General features: G+C 40.3%; 1 long non-coding RNA gene across 1 annotated transcript in view; it reads left to right on the forward strand.

Moving 5' to 3' along the window:
* Positions 1-6,392, forward strand: part of LOC125872767 (uncharacterized) — a 66,073-nt gene that overhangs the window by 22,884 nt on the left and 36,797 nt on the right. The window lies entirely within an intron of this gene.

Consider the following 6,392-nt stretch of genomic DNA (forward strand, 5'->3'; position numbering starts at 1 on the left):
TGGCATGATCACGAGCATACTAAAGATAATAAACTGATGTAGAAGCTAAATCATAAATAAAATGAAAAGATGGGGAACTCCCATAAACTATAACTAAGATAAATGAAAACTGATGAGTTTAATACAAAGAAGATATCAACTCAATACTAAGCTGAATCTAACTATGTCTGAAAATAGCCTCTAACTGACTAGAAATGCTGGGATAGGACCCAGCTAAGTCTAACAAAACTGAAACTAAAGGACTAAAAATATTGAAAAGAAACTCATGACTATTGTCCTCGGAAAATGAGGACTCATCACTGATTCTACTGAACAGGAGATTAGGAACCGATGTAAGCGTGATCTGGATGCTGAGAACCTGAACCTACATCACGAGAAGATGTAGCGCAGAGAATGTGTCAGTACTTGAAAGGTACTGAGCATGTAGGATAGAATAAAGCTGAAATAACATATAACTGAACAAAGCAAATAAGCTATGACATAATCTGAACATGAAATAGCTACTGAATACTGAACTAACTAAATGGAATGACCAATTTATAACATGCTGAGACTGAATACGAAATATACTGATACATGGTCAATCCAATATAATCTGACTGAACTATGGGAGCTACTAATAATCGATAATAAAACCACATGAGCTAAATGTGGAGTTCGATGTATACACCCCATCGAGAGGACCCACTATACCCTGCTAGAGGTATAGAGGCATGCTGGTGCGATCACTAAAATAATGCCCATAAAAGGGACTTACAACCTACGTGGCTAGTAGTTCTGGGACTATTTGGGTACGCAGAGCCATAGCCCAACTCGGTATTATGCTACTCCCAATGGATTAAGTGATTAACACATTATGACTGAATTTTTGTAAGTTACTGGATAGCTTAAACTGGACATGCAAACTGAGTATGCAACAATTAACTTATATTGATGCACTAATAACTGAGGCATGTATAACTGAATAACTGAAATAACTTGCCTAGCATGTGTAATTCAAGAATTAAAAAAATACATAGCTGGGGTTCTGGAATTCATGCAATAAACTGAATACTAACATACTAATCTGATTTGGATCATTCTAACAGCTAAGAACCCAATAATTCTAACATTCAAGAAACCCTAGGTCTAGTCATAATAAGGGATTCAAGAAACTAACTAAAAACTAGGGACCTAATGGGTGAAAAGAACTCACTAGTGAAATCCCACATACCTGGTGACGAATTCCACAGAGAAATCTTTAGATTTTGGGGCTGGAATTGATGGAACCTTGATGCGTTCTTGAACTAGGGTTCTTGACTTCTCTTCTCCTCTTACGCTCTAATATTTCTAAGTTTTGATAAATGATTTGACTTAGGTAAGTTCTAGTTATGTTTCTAGGCTTAAACTGACTAAAACCTCATAATTTAGGGTCTAAACGACGTAGCTTAGGGGTTAAACAAAATAGGAAAAGACCAAAAGACCCCTGACTTAATTGCTGTCGGAGTGACCGACAGACGGGACCTACGGGCCGTAGGTCAACCTACGTTCCGTAGATTAGGGTCGTAGGTCAAGTCTGCCTGATAGGGCTTCACTAAAATGACCATAACCTTTTACTTAGAGGTCGGATTTTAGGAAACTCGTTGGCGTTGGAAAGAGAATTCAATTTTATTTCATATCATAGGTCATGGGACACATAATTCCTTTTGTGCTGGGAGTGATTACCATTTGAAGTTGACCCAATTAGCAATTTCCCCCTAATTGACTACTAGCCTTCACCAACGATCAAACCTACGGACCGTGGATTGAACGACGATATGTGCTGGTTGGTCGTCGTTCGCGTTAGAGGCTTGGTAAAGGGGCCCTCGATCCACGGACACAGACCACAGACTGTGGTTTGGCCTACAGACCGTGGGTCGAGACTTAGCCAATTTTCAGAGCTGGGTTTAGAGAGGGTTTGTAGTTGTGACCCACGGACCATCAGCACGAGCCATGATCTGACCTACGGTCCGTGTGTGGCAATCGTGGGTTGCACTTGCAACTTCTAAAAATTTGACATTTGGTCTGCTTTCAGATACGAGATGTTACATTATCTATCTCTTGGGACCATTCATCCTCGAATGAAGACTAAACTGGCTGAGTATAGAGGGAAGAAGCTGCAATCCCTACCACTAAGTAATAGAAACTGATTTCTTACTAAACTGAGTTCCAAGAACATGCAAATACACTGAAAATGCAAGGTTGACTGAAGGAACAAAATACTAAGACTGAATTAGCGCATGAATGACTGAAAAACTGAAGAAAAACTATTACCTCAAGCTAGAATGGAATCGGAAGGAAAGAGGTGAGGATACTTGAACTTCCTGGCTGCTTCTGCTTCCCAAGTAGCTCCCTCTGTGGACTAACTCATCCACAAAACCTTGACTGAAGCGACTTCTTTGTTTCTCAACCTTCTAACCTGACGATCGAGAATCTCAACTGGTACATCCTCATACGAGAGACTATCTTTCACAGCCACACCCTCTAATGGCACTACAGATGCTGGATCACCCATACACTTCTTCAATAGTGAAATGTGGAAGACTGGATGCACTGCTGCCAAATCTGTTGGCAACTCTAACTCATAAGCCACTTTACCAATCCTTTTCGAGATTTGGTAAGGGCCTACATATCTGGGACTAAGCTTCCTTTTCTTGCCAAACCTCATCACCCCCTTCATAGGTGACACCTTCAGGAAAACCCAATCATCAACTTGGAACTCTAGTTCCCTTCTCCTTACATCTGCGTAAGACTTCTGGCGACTCTGGGTTATCTTAAGTCTATCTCTGATGAGTTGCACTTTCTTCGTAGCATAATGGACTGAATTTGGCCCTATCAAGGCTGCTTTACCTATTTCAAACCAGCCAACATGAAATCTACATCTACGCCCAACAATGCCTCATAAAGGGCCATCTGAATGCTAGAATGGTAACTATTATTGTAGGCAAACTCAATGTGAGGAAGGTGATTATCCCAACTCCCCTTGAAATCGATCACACAAGCTCTCAACATGTCCTCTAAGGTCTGAATGGTACACGCTGCTTGGCCATCTGTCTGCGGATAAAATGTTGTGCTAAGATTAACCTGAGTACCAAGACTTTTCTGAAAGGACTTCCAGAAATGAGAGGTAAACTGAGGACCTCTATCTGAAATGATACACAAAGGAACCTCATACATCCCGACTATCTCATTAATGTAAAGCTTGGCATAGTCCTCCACCAAATCTGTAGTCTTGACCGCCAAAAAGTGAGAAGACTTAGTAACTCTGTCAACTATCACCCAAATGGAGTCATGTTGTCTGCGAGTATGAGGTAATCCTGTGATGAAGTCCATGTTGATCACTTCCCACTTCCAAGTAGGAATGTCAATCTCTTGAGTCATACCTCATGGTTTCTGATGTTCTACCTTGACTTGGTGGCAATTTGGGCACTTAACCACAAAATCTGCTATATCTTTTTTCATATCATTCCACCAATAGACTTCCCACAGATCGCGATACATCTTAGTGGCACCTGGATGAATAAAATATCTGGAATTATGGGCTTCTGCAAGAAAATGTTGTCTCAACTCGCCCACATTAGGAACACATAATCGACCCTGATAGCGAAGCACACCATCTCCCCCTTGGGAGAATACCTTAACTCTCTGTTGATGGACTGCACCCTTGAGTTCAAGTAATATCGGTTCACTGTCTTGCTTTTCCTTAACTTCCAGTACGAAAGAAGATTTTTCTGCATTCTGAACCATTACACCACCATCTGATATACTCATAAGACGAACTCCTAGGCGAGCAAGTTTGTGAACATCCCTTGATAGCTCCTTTCTTTCTTCCTAAACATGTGCTACACTACCCATGGATAATCTGCTAAGAGCATCTGCTACTACATTTGACTTACCTAGATGGTAATGCACGTTCATATCATAATCTTTGAGGAACTCAAGCCACCTTCTCTAGCAAAGATTCAACTCTTTCTGGGTGAATACATACTGGAGGCTCTTATGGTTTGTGAACACATATACATGAACACCATACAAGTAGTGTCTCCAAATCTTGAGTGCAAACACCAATGTTGCAAGCTCGAGGTCATGAGTCGGATAATTCTTCTCATGTACCTTAAGCTGTCTAGAAGCATAAGCTATAACCTTACCTCGTTGCATCAACACACAACCTAGGTCGACTTTGGATGCATCACAATAGATCACATAACCATATGAACCCTCTATTAGAGTCAAGACATGAGTTGTAGTCAACCTAGTTTTCAATTCTGCGAAGCTTTTCTCATAATCATCTGACCATCGAAACTTGACCATTTTCTGAGTTAACCTTGTCAATGGTGAGGCTATGGACGAAAATCCTTCCATGAACCTCTTGTAATAACCCGCTAGACCTAAGAAACTTCTGATATTTGTAGGAAAGGTAGGTCTGGGCCATTATTTCACTGCTTCTATTTTTTTAGAATCCACTCGGATCCCTTCGTTGGATACTATATGCCCAAGGAAAGCAACAAATTGTAACCAAAACTCACATACAAAAACTTATTCATTTGAGCCCTGGAATCAGCAACCAGGTAAGAAGCATACCTGGAAAATTGGTTAAACTTGAGTCCTTACTCTTGGACCGTCATGTTACCTTGCCTTAAGTTCATGAATTCTGGGACCTTGCTTCTCTCAACTCTATCGGGAAAAACCTGTCCAAAAAAGTCTCACTAAAACAATCCTAAGTAATAGGGGTTGCATCTGTACCCTTGTTCTCATTTCATTGAGTATACCAGATATGAGCCACATTCTTAAGTTGGTAAAATGCTAACTCAACCTGATCATTCCCAGTTACCTGCATCACTTCAAAAATCTTCTTGACCTCATCAATGAAGTTTTGGAGATCTTCACCAACCTGCGACCCTAAGAACTCTAGCGGATTCATCCTAACAAAGTCTAGCACCATGGCTGCAGCTGACCCAACAATGGCATTTATCAGAACAGGAGCCCGCTGATTGTTCTGGTTGGCCACACTCTGAGCCAACATCTGAATGACGTTCCTGAACTCTGCATTCGAGACTTCTTGATCAGGGATTGGAGGAGCCGCGTTTGCATTCCTAGCATTTGCATTCTTGGCGTTAGCTCTACGAGGATGCATGATTTAAAACGTAGAACGTCGAGTAAGAATGGAATTAGATCATACCTTACGCACGATAAGTGTAACAAGAAAATAAAGATTTTTCCTAAAACACTTTGTAGCCTCCCTCTCATTAGATGTGGTGCACTTTACACCCATGAAAAAGACTCTACTTACTGAGGTTTTTCAGGCATCCGAGGACACTTAAACCTAGTGCTCTGATACCAAGTTTGTCACTCCTCGAACTACCCTCGAGACACGATACGGGACCTTGGACCACAAGTGATCCCAAGCTAACCCTGTTGGCATGATCATGAGCATACTAAAGATAATAAACTGATGTGGAAGCTAAATCATAAATAAAATGAAAAGATGGGGAATACCCATATACTATAACTGAGATAAATCAAAACTGATGAGTTTAATACAAAGAAGATATCAACTCAATACTAAGCTGAATCTAACTATGTCTGAAAATAGACTCTAACTGACTAGAAATGTTGGGACAGGCCCCAGCTAAGTCTAGCAAAACTGAAACTAAAGGACTAAATATACTGGAAAAAAACTCATTACTATTGTCCTCGGAGAATGAGGACACATCACTGATTCTGCTGAACTGGAGATTGGGAATCGATCTAAGCGTGATCTTGATGCTGAGAACCTGAACCTACATCATGAGAAGATGTAGTGCAGAGTATGCGTCAGTACTTGAAAAGTACCGAACCGCATGATATAATAAAGCTGAAATAACACATAATTGAACAAAGTAAATAAGAAATTATATAATCTAAACATCATATAACTACTGAATACTGAGCTAACTGAATGTAATTATCAATTTATAACATGCTGAGACTGAATACTAAATATACTGATATATGGTCAATGTAATAGAATCTGACTGAACTGTGGGAGCTACTAATAACCGATAATAAAACCACATGAGCTAAATGTGGAGTCCGATGTATACGCCCCATTGAGAGGACCCAATATACCCTGCCAGAGGTATAGAGGTATGATGGCGTTATCACAAAAATGATGCCCACAGAGGGGACTTACAACCTACGTGGCTAGTAGTTCTGGGACTATTTGGGTATGTTGAACCCTAGTCCAACTCGGTATTATGCTACTCCCAATGGATTAAGTGATTAACACATTATGACTGAATTTCTATAAGTTACTGGATAGCTCAAACTGGACATGCAAACTGAGTATGCAACAATTAACTGATATTGATGCATTAATAACTGAGGCATGTATA

This window comes from Solanum stenotomum, chromosome 8 (assembly GCF_019186545.1).
Source record: "Solanum stenotomum isolate F172 chromosome 8, ASM1918654v1, whole genome shotgun sequence".
NCBI lineage: Eukaryota > Viridiplantae > Streptophyta > Magnoliopsida > Solanales > Solanaceae > Solanum > Solanum stenotomum.